Source organism: Patella vulgata, chromosome 5 (genome assembly GCF_932274485.2).
Source record: "Patella vulgata chromosome 5, xgPatVulg1.2, whole genome shotgun sequence".
Taxonomy (NCBI): Eukaryota; Metazoa; Mollusca; class Gastropoda; family Patellidae; genus Patella; species Patella vulgata.
In genome coordinates this window covers 27135758-27148755 of record NC_065883.2, presented here as the reverse complement: position 1 = coordinate 27148755, position 12998 = coordinate 27135758, and the positions used below count along the sequence as shown (strand labels likewise).

At 35.0% G+C, this 12998-nt stretch overlaps 1 long non-coding RNA gene across 1 annotated transcript; it reads right to left on the bottom strand.

The window, feature by feature from the left end:
• Positions 1-381: 381 nt before the first annotated feature.
• Positions 382-1346, bottom strand: LOC126821888 (uncharacterized). Its single transcript, XR_007680524.1, has 3 exons — positions 1300-1346; positions 1151-1204; positions 382-511 (listed from the first exon to the last, which is right to left on the bottom strand). It is a non-coding gene; the product is annotated as an uncharacterized LOC126821888 (long non-coding RNA).
• Between the last annotated feature and the right edge of the window lie 11652 nt (positions 1347-12998).

Sequence of the window (12998 nt, the reverse complement as noted above, 5' to 3'; positions counted from 1 at the left end):
CAACGGCTTCCTAGAAATCCGCCATTTCTTAAAAATATAACACGTGACAAAAACGTATTAAGTCTGATTGATGATTACAAAAAATGTGCACTTACATTACATAACAAACACAGCAGCAATGTAATCGCATATATATAATTGTATAATTAATGTTTAAATTTTCTGATAATTAACGGGACGGCCCATCATAACAAATTTTTCAAGTTACGGAACCTCCATTGTCAGTATTTCCCCTGCATAGTTGAAATATCAAGGTACGACTCACACGAAAACCTGTGACATGATGTGGTGTCAGTCAGGATATATCGGATTGGTTGGTTCGAGTAGCCTACAGATTATTTGTATGTATTATGATATTATGTTTTATTACCCAATTGGGATGACTCTTCATCCACATCTCCATCTTCTACTTTCCTTTGTTCTTTCTCCTCATCCTTCATTTCTTCCTCTTCTTTCACCTCTTCATTTTCTTCAACCTTTTCCTCTTCTTTCGCTTCCGTTGCTGCTAATTCTTAAATCGGTGCATACAATTATTAACATATATAAATTAAAAGCTAAAATTAATTGTTGTAGCGAAAAGATATACCTATAAAAACAACCTGTTATAGTGGGTGGTCGAATGGCTTAATGTGTGCGCGTTAGATCATAAGGTCTGTCATTTAGTCAAGTGATGTGGTTTCGATTCGACACCTGAACGTGGCAAGGAGTGGGGTAGCTTGTCCAACCTCGTGGGTTTCCGTAGCTAACTCCGGGTCACCCACGCTCAAGCGAATTCTGGAAAGAAATGAAATGAAATAGGGTTTAACATCCTACTGTGCAGTTGTGCTCCGACTGGGATAATGAAGACGGGTATACGCCATGCAGTGTGCTATGGGGGGAATTTGGCCCGGGAGCGGCGCTATGGTGTACACGGAGTCCCGAAATGACTTAGGTTGTATAGAATGGACTTTACGCCCCCCCTCCCTCTGTCTCTCTATCTCCCTCTCTCTATCTCTCTCTCTCTCCCTCTCTCTCTCTTATATATAGACCGATATTCAAATTTAGAAGAATTCTGCGAAGCTTACTTCGTGTTATATATTATCGAAACAAAACTGAAATACATTTGTTCTTGAACTTATATTTAAATATATTTTTACACTAATTTTTCTACCTTTATTTTTAATAGATAATTCGAGTTCCCGAATTCTGCAGTCCAGGAGGTCCTCTGAAATGAAAAATACACCATTTGTATTTAATAAGAATGAATAGAAAGATTATAACTGTAGAAAGTATGAATGAAACTGAACGTAATATGGTCACCTTTGCTAATGGTTTCTTGGGGGGTTTCTTCGGTGACTATTTCTGTATGGTCACCACAACCAGTCTCCAAATCATGTAGAACTGACGCCATCTAAAAAATAGATTACATAATTCAATTAAAGTTATATCAATATAGATTACAATATAACATGTTTCACATCTACACAATAATCAATGGGGTGATAACACGTTTTCAACTAGAAATTTACACGGCGAAATGACCAATGGACATATCACCCCAGTTGAATAGATTACATGATATTTCGGTTCCGCTACATTTCGAACTATGACTTTGATGTTTCGGACTCGAGCAGGTGACATTTAGGACTCGAAAGGTTGAACACTACTGACAAATCAATTTATAATAAGCCAATGGCGATTTTATAAAAATAACATGCGGGTAAAATATTTCATTGTTGAATGTTTACGAAAAGAGTGTCTTATTTCTTTATGTACTATGATTGTATATTTCATATAAAAAAAGTAGCTGCTGAATTTATTAGAAATAGGCCAATTCAAAACGCGAAAGAAAATATCAACATTCAACATGAAACACATGCAATACACAAAACCACATACTTATGGAAAAAACAGCTACTTATTTATTTGGGCGACGTTTCGAAGAGTATTCTCTCAAGGTTATCAAGCTAATACGACATGGTTATTAAAAGGCTCGCCCTTACGATCAAACATTAGTTTCACTTACGGTTCTTTAATATATTTTTTTTTAAAAATTGAAAAAAAGAATAATATGCTGATCAATTTATTTTAAAATGACCTACACAAAAACACAAGCAAATATTTACACGTTAGGAATTATTGTCGAATGTACCATTATTCAGTAATAGGCCTACTAATAATATGCGTCAATATCTTACAGTAACGGGCCTAATTTAATTAGCTTTCCGCGGTCTTACGGCTTTACATATGATTAGATACTAAATTATTAAAATAAATACTCACGTTGCTAGGTTGGGATAGATCTATTATTTTTATTAAAATAAAAATCCACAAGTTGATGGCGCTGTTGAGCTTATCAAGGCGACACACCGAATATCTATTGTGACGTCACATCACTATACTGCACTTGCGCACGTTCGTTATTTTGATAACGTTAAAAGATGGGCAATATGAAATAATTGTATAATGGGACCTATTATATTTGTTGGTCAAATTTATTTTCATTTATTTAAAATAGATAACATTTTGAGGAAAAATATAAAAATGAATTTGACTGTAAGTCTATTCATTTGTGTAATTTAAAGAATTGATGTGGACGTGTTTATATCGAAATCGGTAATGGGGTCCTATATCCTTTCTTTTTCTGGAATGGAATCGGGGTTTGCGCCTTTTAACCGATTACTTTTTATTATTTGGAGACTGACATGTATCCGACCACTTTTATTCGAATTTCTACTGTTAAGGGGGTCACGGTGGCTAAGTGGGTAAGGTGCTGGCTCGCTAGCCTGGAGGTTGGGTGTTCGATCCCTGCATTGGCCGAGAAAGTTCATCCAAATTTTTCAGGCGTGGCTCCCCTTTGTCAGTGATGCAGACAGGAGGGTCCGACAAGAACAGCTGTCTAGTCGCTCGGATGGGACGAAAAACCGAGGTCCCGTGTACACATTGGCGTGCACGTAAAATATCCCTTGACAGTTGGAATTCGATATAAGAGTAGGCCGTAGTGCCGCTGTCCGGCAAAATTTCCCTCATAGCACATGCCCGTCTTCATTAGCCCAGTTCGGAGCAGAACAGTAGGACGTTAAACCCCATTTCATTTCATTTATTTCTACTGTTAAGACTTCTTTTAAGAGCCAGTTTTAATAAGAATCAGACAGTTAACCACCTTGAGCCGGTTGCTCAAAACTAATAGTAAGTGCAGGGGGACTGCACCACACAGAATTTACACAAAAACAAATACACGGACAGGACATCATACTCAGGAAAACACAAACATACAGACAATTAAAAAAAAGTGAATGGATCCACTGCGCTGTACAGTCCCGGGTCTGTAGTGACACAGACTTCACTCAAATTTGAAAACAATTAGGAATACAACCCAAAGAACCCATTGTGCAATGCCAGCATGAGTCATGATCTGCTATATGCTACACGAAATACGAATGTAAGCATAAAATTCAACTATACAAGTAACCACATCGGTGAAATGTATAAAAAAAAGTAGTCTGACCTCTAAATTCATTCAAGAAACGCTTCAGTATTCAATACATATAGGGTACATGTTCCATCCGTCACAAAAACAAAAACAAAACTGAATACAAAGAAGCAAATAGGAAATGTAGACTGTCTCGAGGGACAGCCATCTGCTGACTTTCGATGTTATTTTGGGAATGCACACAAACTACTATATCAACATTTCAAACAAAATCCATGTAAGGATTTTGGATACAGAGTTCAAATAATTGAAAAACTTTCTGGTTCAGGACACCTCAGTACATGTAATGGCAAAATTTATCCTGCAGTTACACAAAAAAGAACTCACGCAGAAGAAACTTGGATAACAAAATTACAAACCATTTTCCTTTATGGTCTCAATGATAGATTTAAAAACATCGATTATAGTAACCGTGATGAAAACACTTTCATTACAAGAAATTGTTACAAAAAACTTGATCATAAATTTCAAAATAAAAAACGTTCTATAAAAAATCGAAATTTCAAAAAGACCCAGGAAGTATTTTGAATGAATTGTATTCTGTATGTCAATGCCATACTTCCGATAAATTGTCCTGTGCAGCTTGTGTACTCAACCTAGCCCGACAAATTATACACACTTTGAAATAATCTACAGCTAAAAAACTTGGTGTCCTTATACAAGATATCATCTATTCTAATCAACTTAATGAACGCTTTCTTCCTCAATATTACGATGTTATAACCGATTTAATAAATAGTAAATTTTCACCTAAGCATTCAATACAGTCTCATAAAGTGCAAAAGAAAAAAGCTGACGTGTTATGTAAAATCCTTTTTACAGATAAACATATACAAGACATTGGATTGAATAGAATCTTTAGAGACCGATCCAATCTAATTAAAATATAGATCTATATTTCGTTTCGTTTTTTATACTTTCGATGGCCTACACTACATGTAGATCTAACAAGTTATAGTGCGAGTTCACGTTCTATGACGTCAGGTACCAAGCAAGCGACATTTGACCCGATAACGTCAGTCATTCGATTAACCAATTAGTGACCGCCATGCTTTTTTAAATCTACTTTTGCTTTGTTTTGATTTCTATCGCTGATAATGTCTACCCACAGTTCCGCGCAAAAAAGGTCAAACGCTCGATTCGACAGAGCATTTGATTGGCTGACCCCTCATTTCAAGCAGAACACGAGTTAAATAACAAGTCTTCCAGATCCAAGTGTAGTAAAGACAAGTAAAAACGAAATTTTGAACTATAAAAAACGAAACGTAATTGGATCTGTGTTTTAATCAGATTGAGACCGATCAGTAATTAAATCTATACCAGATACTATTCCTAAAATTTCACCCACAGTCGTATACAAATTTTTACCTCCAATTCGTAATAAAATATTTAACTACCATCAAACTATTGAAAACCTTAACGTACAAGAATTTATTTACAATTACAATAATACTACATGGCAATGCGCCAACTCTCCCTTTAAAGACAAGTTTCATGACCATATACTAACAGGAAACTTCGATATTGTTGAAGATAAAAATCTTAAAAAACTTTTTCGCTTTGGACCACAATTTCGAGAACAACCTAGTAAAACTAATTTCAAAAAGTTACATAATAATCTTAAATTTCAACTCAGGAAATGCATAGTAGCTTGGTCTGATAAATTTCGTGCACCATTAGAATCTTTTGGAGAATGAAAAAACACTGTTTTTGATCTCTTATCAAAAAGAATCAAATATATAAAACTTAACCCAAGACACCCGCCACCCTAAATAATACATCCGCAGTTGAATGTCTTGCTTCTCTTCAAGATAGATTTGGTCTAACACCTGTCGATAAGGCCAGCAATAATATTGCCTTTATCTGTAAAAAATACTATATTAGAAATATTCTTACTGGAGTTGGACTTTGGCCCAATACCCATAATGACACTTATAAATGCATTACGGATTTAACTAAACTAGATATTTTACATAATCAATATACATTAACAGGAGTAATGATATTAAAGACAATGTGAAAATAGATGCACTACCTTACATGTATTCTATACCTAAAACCCATAAAAACCCAGTAAAATTCAGATATATAATATCCTCCAGTATCTGCCAAACGAAACCATTAGCCAAGACTATCACCAAAGGGCTTAAATTATGCCAAACCCAACATGCCATTTGGTGCAGAACACTTCGTAGCTATACTGGAATTAATAGGGTTTTTTTATAATTGATAAAAATAAACCTATAGTAGACACGTTAGAAAAAATCAATAAAAAAATTAATGCAAACACAATATAAACGGTCGATTTTTCTACTTTGTATACTATGCTTCAACATGCAGATCTTAAAGATAATTTAGATTGGTTTGTAGATAAAGCCTTTAATGGAGCTTTCGGGAAAGGCAGAAACTTGATGCCCATTTATGCAGAAGATGCTAAATGGATTATAAAACGTCGCAATGCCGACACTGTAGTTTTTGATAAAGAAAAATTTCAAAATATCATACATTTCCTCATTTATAATGCCATATTTGAGGTTGGGGATCAGATAATGCAACAAACCATTGGTTTGCCAATGGGAACTGACCCCGCCCCATTTATGGCAAATGCACATTTATATAAATACGAATTCAACTTTCAAGACCATAAAAGAAAAACAGATTACAAAGTAGCTAAAAGTCTAAACTATACCTTCCGATACATTGATGACATAACACCTATCAATGATAACGGAAATTTCAACAAATATAAAAGTGAAATATATCCTCCTGAACTAATATTAAATAAAGAAAATTCCGGTACTATAAATGCATCTGTTCTTGACCTTAACATCAATATAATTAACAATAAATTTAATGTCGGTATTTTCGACAAAACGGACAAATTTGGTTTTGAAGTAGTAAAATACCCGTCAATCTATAATAACATACCAGATACCACGCTATATAGTGTTTTCTATTCACAGGCATTACGATTTTTGACAATATGTAACAATAAAGAACTATTTCTCTCCCGAATAAATCTCTTTACTTTAAATGTACTGCCAAAGGCGCTACACAATTACGCATTTTAAAAGAAATTTCAAAACTTCCATTACTTCAACATACCAAGTTTGACATTTCTTGTAAGTATATAACCGACTACATACTGGATAATAATGATCCAATTTAAACTTTATTTTAGATTTTTTGTAGTTACCTAACCCTGTCTGAATTACCCCCCTTAATGTTATGCCTTTATAAATACACTTACATAGTACGATTTCTTCAACATACCTGTTTTGCATTTCTTGTGTGGGGTATTATATTAATATATTATATATTATACAATTACATAACTTACTAATTCCGATTGGTCGCTAGAACTTATGGTTTTTAAGCGTTTAACGTTATTTTATCTGGATTATCGCCCTTATGCAAAACAGGTATGTTGAAGAAATCGTACTATTGTCAAAAATCGTAATGCCTGTGAATAGAAAACACTATATAGCGTGGTATCTGGTATGTTACTATAGACTGACGGGTATTTTACTACTTCTAAACCAAATTTGTCCGTTTTGTCGAAAATACCGACATTAAATTTATTGCTACGACCCATTAGAGTCTTGCTAACGTGTCGTTTGTTAACGGTCGGTTAAATTTCAGTTGCTGGAAAGTCAATTTCATTATGCGTTAGCTAACGGATTGATTACAGTTAATCCAAGAGAAGACTGTTTGTTCATTGACTGAATTTTAAATTTTTAAATTGAATGTACAGTATAACAACTTCATAGAAAATGAAGACAGTGGGACAACTCTGCAGTGTTCACAAAACATGATTAAAGACAAAAAGATAACTGTAGAATTTACTACAGAAAACACTATAGAATACTTTAGAATATTTTATTTTTTCTTTTAGAAATTTTAGCATAAATCTGTAGGAAAAATTAAATTATAGGATTTGCACTTCAGAATATTTGGAACATTATTTCCTACAGGCCCCCAAAATTCTGTAGAATGCTATAGAGTTTCATCCTATAGAAAATGAAATAGCCCCCCATCGACCAACCCTCTAGAATGTTCCATAGAAAATTACACTGGTAATCTATGAATTTTTGCAACAGCAAACTAATGCCATCGTTAAATAGATAACAGAGCCCAACACTTCCGTTAAATTTAACGGCAAGTTAACGGGGATTCCAGCAACAATCTTTCTCTCCGTTAAAGTTAATGATCTCCATGTTAACGGTTCGTTAAAATAATCTATAACACATACTTATGGAAAAACAGCTTCTTATTTATTTGGGCGACGTTTTGAAGAGTATTCTCTCAACGTTATCAAGCTAATACAGTAATACAAATTGTTGTTGTTGTTTTTTATTACATATTTAACTTCCAATACAATAAATATGATATTATGGACAGGTTGATTTAATTAAATTATTTACACTTGAAAATTGTTAAAAACACAAAATAACAAGGTCCTCGGATATCAAAAAATTCTTAAAACACACTTATAAATTCGCTGTCGTGAGAAGAGAGGGCGGGTCATCTTCTCCCTTTGTCATAATAAAGTGAAAACAGGAGGTCCAGCTGACTGATGTTTAGCGTCATCAGAATCCGCTGGCTTTATGTGGAAAAGCGAAGTGATCGCAGTAAAAACCACATATCTGGACCCGTAGATTATTTGCATATTTAAAGAGTCCACCCAATAAGTTCCATATGGTTAAAATTAGTTAAAAGTTCAAGACTTCAAAGTTTAAAAGTTATAGGTATTCCATTAGAGTTTTTCTTGCGTACGGCGGCTCTCCACAGACAAAAGTTACTTGAAAAGAAAAGAAGAGCCAGCAGCAACACGCAAAAATAAACAATAAAACAAATTGAACCATTTATAGGAATAGATCAATTTTAAACACAGGTTAAATTAAACTGACTGATGTGCACTGTCATTGTTAATAATGGTTGTGTAGGTGACGGTTCCTTTATTTTGTCATTATTTTTCCCTAGTATATTATTTTATTAAATCATGCAGTAGACTGAACTGCCATACAACACTAGTTCCTTCCTTTGTAACTAGATATGTAGTTCCCTATCTTAACGTTAAATTATTCTGATATTATTAAAGCATCCAGGTGGCTTAGGGGCCATCCTGCTCTACACAACCAGTTATCTTTTCTTGACTAGTGCTCTTTTAACGCATCTAACTTAAAAGTTAATTACTGATTCTGCTATGAATTTTGGATAGCTTCATAAATTTTATATGACATATTCCGAGGGGGGGGGGGGGAGTACATTTTGGAGGGTATATTGAAGTTTGGCATCTTCCATTAAACTTCGTACAGGGAGTCTTTTCTCTTCCAACTTATTGCACGCAATGATGACATGATTAACGGTCAAATTGTGGCCACATTCGCACTTCACTTGGTTAAATTTATGGTCGATATTTAAATCCTTAGTTCTTAATCTTGTGATTAAGCCACAAATTTTGCGCAATGGGTGAATGATCTCCGTCTTTACAACCAGATCGTTGTTTAAATTGAATCTAAAAGTATTTGCTCCGGCCAACCCAATTTTCCATTCTGATTTAATTTTAGTTTTGACGATGCTATTAAATTCCTGAACGCTATATTTTAAGTATTTGAGTCTGCGACTCATTGCCTGCTATGCCAACATGGGATGGTATCCATGTAAATTCTACGGGTTTATTTTTGTTTCGGAGGGAATAAACACTTGCTCAAATATTATGAACAATGTCTGGTCTAGGTGTTTTTTGTCATGTATTATTGACTTTATGCAGCTAAGGGAATCTGACACAATGACTGCTCTTTGAACGGTGGATGACACGAGTCACTCAAGAGCTATGGATATTACCTTTAATTCTGCTGTATAGATAGAACATCCATCTGGTAGCCTTTTTGATATACTAATATTAAATTCGGCAATGACTACACCTAATGCAGTTTTGGTAGTGTTTGGATCGTGAGACCCGTCCGTGTATATTTCCACATGCGATGACCATTTTTCGTTCAAGAGCGTGTTGTGGATTTTCTTTTTTCTTGACAACGTTACCTAGGCTTATGTCATAGTTTGGATTTAACAAAGTCCATAGGGCATGATACGAAAATACCCTGTCAGTAATCTGATAGTGATCTAATCTTAGGTCCTTTAATAGATCATTTGCTCTATGACCGAACGGCTGAGGATCTGATTTGACATTTCTTTTGAATTTTTTCCTTGATGTTTTAGTACACGTAAATGTTGGACAGCTTTCCCGAAGATACTGTAACTTGGCCCAGTATGCCAATGCCAGTTCATTTCGCCTCAATTCGAGTGATATTTCACCTACTTCCTGCAATAGACTTTCCCTTTTAGTGCCAAATGAGACTTTCGTTGCTATCTTTATTGCCTGATATTGTAAACTATCTAGTTTAGCAAGAGCTGTTTTATTTGCACTCGCAAAAGCAACACAACCATAGTCACATATTGATCTTATCATGGACTTATATATCATTAGCAAAGTCGTCTTATATGCTCTCCAGGCATCTCATTACGTTCAGAACATTCTGTCCTCGTTTAACAATATTTTTAATATGAGATATAAAAGTCATTTTACGATCAAAGGTTACCTCTAGAAGCTTTGCCTGATCTTTAAATTCAATTCCGATATTGTTCAATTCCAGTTTCATAGACGAAACTTCCCTATGGTCCCTACAGAAAAGCATGCCTTCTGTTTTACTTTCAGATATTCGAAATCCCCAGTCATTAGAACATTTCGACAATTTGTCTAAAGCTTCTTGCATTCTCGTTCTAACCGTACCGTAGTTATTCGCTGCATGCAAGATTGAACGGTCGTCAACTCTTTTTTCTAGGAGATAGATTTATCGTAGCATGTGCTTGTTAAGAGTTATCCCCCTTTAATTGATTCGCAAATAAACGAAAATGCTCAATAAATTATTGTTAAACGCTTGTTACATGACACACTCTTACTCCAAGTGAATAACCCGTCGTTCGGTCAAGGTTTGGTTACTAAAATATATAGGATATTGTAATTACTTTTGATTTTCTACTTCGTTCAACCTTCTAATGTACGTACTTTTTATCATCTTTGGCTGGCATATGGGTTACTGCAGCTGGTTTGATCGATGCGTTTCAAATTTTTGGCATTATTATGCGCGGGCGTTTATCTGGCTTTAAATATTATATATTTTATATGTTGCCCCTGTTTAGCCACAACACTTTATTAAAGGAGCTAAATCTTTAACTCAATATTTTCCATAATATTCGAAATTAAAAACACGAATTAGAATTCAATAATGATTAATTTCAATCAATATTGATGTTGTAATCTTGCCGTGAAACTATAAGATCCAATATTTAGGACAAAATTAACATTTTATAATCAGTACACGAGTCGTACCCTAATGTTTCGGATGCCATTATATAATGAACAAATAAAAACCTATCCTAAAACACAATGTGGGAGTAATTAGTAAAGGCTAATTCACAAACGACAAAATGCACTAAGCAGGCGTAAACGAGTGTGCCGAGTAATGTTTTATAAAACAGTTGTTGGTAAAAATTAATAAAAAATAAAAAAAATACAATGTTACTTGCTCGTAAACTTAAATTTTTCCGGTAACTTTTCTGAATGCAGGTACCTAGTGACGTGGGTATAAGCCACCGGTTTGAGGTTCTCGTCAGAGTATCACAGGCCCGTAGAACGCTACAACCATGGTAAGCTCGCCAGTGTTGCGCTGTCCTGCCAGTGATTATGCACGCGGTAATGCAGACGTCACACTGTCCCGAAATTGACACATGATAGTGTAAATGTTCAAATTCCGCTGTGATTGTAAAAACATCGGGCCATTCGTGAAGGTTCGTTTTCTTTTTGAATTTGTGTGTCCATTTTGCCCTTCATAAGGCCATCGTGAGGGCATCTTGTGAAATCGCGTTATCTTCGTCTGATCATCGGTGTTATTGGCCATTCTTATGTGTCCACAATTTGTTTGTGGACACTACAGGTCACAATTTTTGACAAAACTTGAAATATAGGGTTATCGCCCAAAGATCTTAGTTCTTTTCGATACTATTATAGATTATGACCCATGATTGTACGAAAAATCACGTTTTTAGCTTGTGGACACTTCAGAGGTCACAATTATTTTTATCCGATTATGATGAAACTTGAAATGTATGTTTATAACCCAAAGATGTCGATTCCAGTCGATATTCGTGCATATCGGACCATAATTTCCTGGATTTTGGCCCCTGAGTTTACGAAAGTCGTGTTTATAGTGAGTTTTCAATATATATTCGATTGGGTTCGAATTTTGTGAAAATCGGACAGACACTGCCGGACAAAATGGACACACGAATTCAACACGAAAACGAACCATCGCAAGGTCTTTCGGCAATCTTTTGGCATGCCAAAGATTTTGCTAGCGCTCAAGAAGTTGCTACCTGATTCTGAGAAACTCCACAGGAAGTCATACGATGGTTTAAGATGCCCTCACGAATGACTGATGTTTTAACGACCAGAGACGAATTTGAACATTTACTCTTATCGTGTGTACCGTGTCAATTTTGGGACAGTCTGACGTCAGAATTATCGATCGCTCTAAGTAGGCTGTGTGATATCCGATCATTTTCTTTTTGATATTTTGGCGTCGCATGATCACGGGTTTTGTTTTCCCACTTGTTTGCTTGCTTAAAATTTATTTCCTGTCAAAATAGTATACATCTGATCATGAAGATGTTGTGTTCAATCTCAGTTTCTGTGTTTCTGCAAAATGTCCCCCAGTTACCCCAGATATACACCAAAATGATGTTAGAGACCATGTTCATGTATATTTCCTCATCGACCAGTTGACTTTCCTCAGGGTCCTCACTGGCCCTGATTCTACATACAAACACAGCGTTCGTTTTATCCCCATCATGTCACGGCATTACGTTTCTGATATCACAACCCCTTCGGAAATTCTCCCTAGTTTTTTAGATTGTTCCAAATGAAGTCAAACTATCAAAATTCTACTGACATTGCAGTTGCCTACATCTACCTTTCTATAGGATCATTATACTTTCTAACAAGACCGTTTCCACCTCAAAAATTCACATTTTTTTTACTTTGGAACACAGAAAAAGTAAAGGGTTGCGACAGGAGCAAGGTATAAAAAGGCATTACTTGTCCCTAAATTTGGTTGTTATCTCGGTTGTTTGAATATGGCCTTCATAGACATTAGACATAATATCAAGGGATATCAGTTTCAAAATGTGATATATAGTACAAAGTAGAAATCTAAAAGTAAAAGAGAAAATCCTATCTATAAGAAAAATAAAGCTTTTTATTCTACTTACATTGACATAATTTCGTCCTATAATTGCCAACTTTTAACTATCTTTCGACTTTCTACTTTAGACTATCAACTCAAGATTTTCTACCGCAGATTTTTAACACTAGAATTTACGTTAATGGCCAGGATAATACCTGTTATTCTGCATAATTAAAATACGGAGAATTGAAATAATATGGATGTAAAGAACATTGAGATAT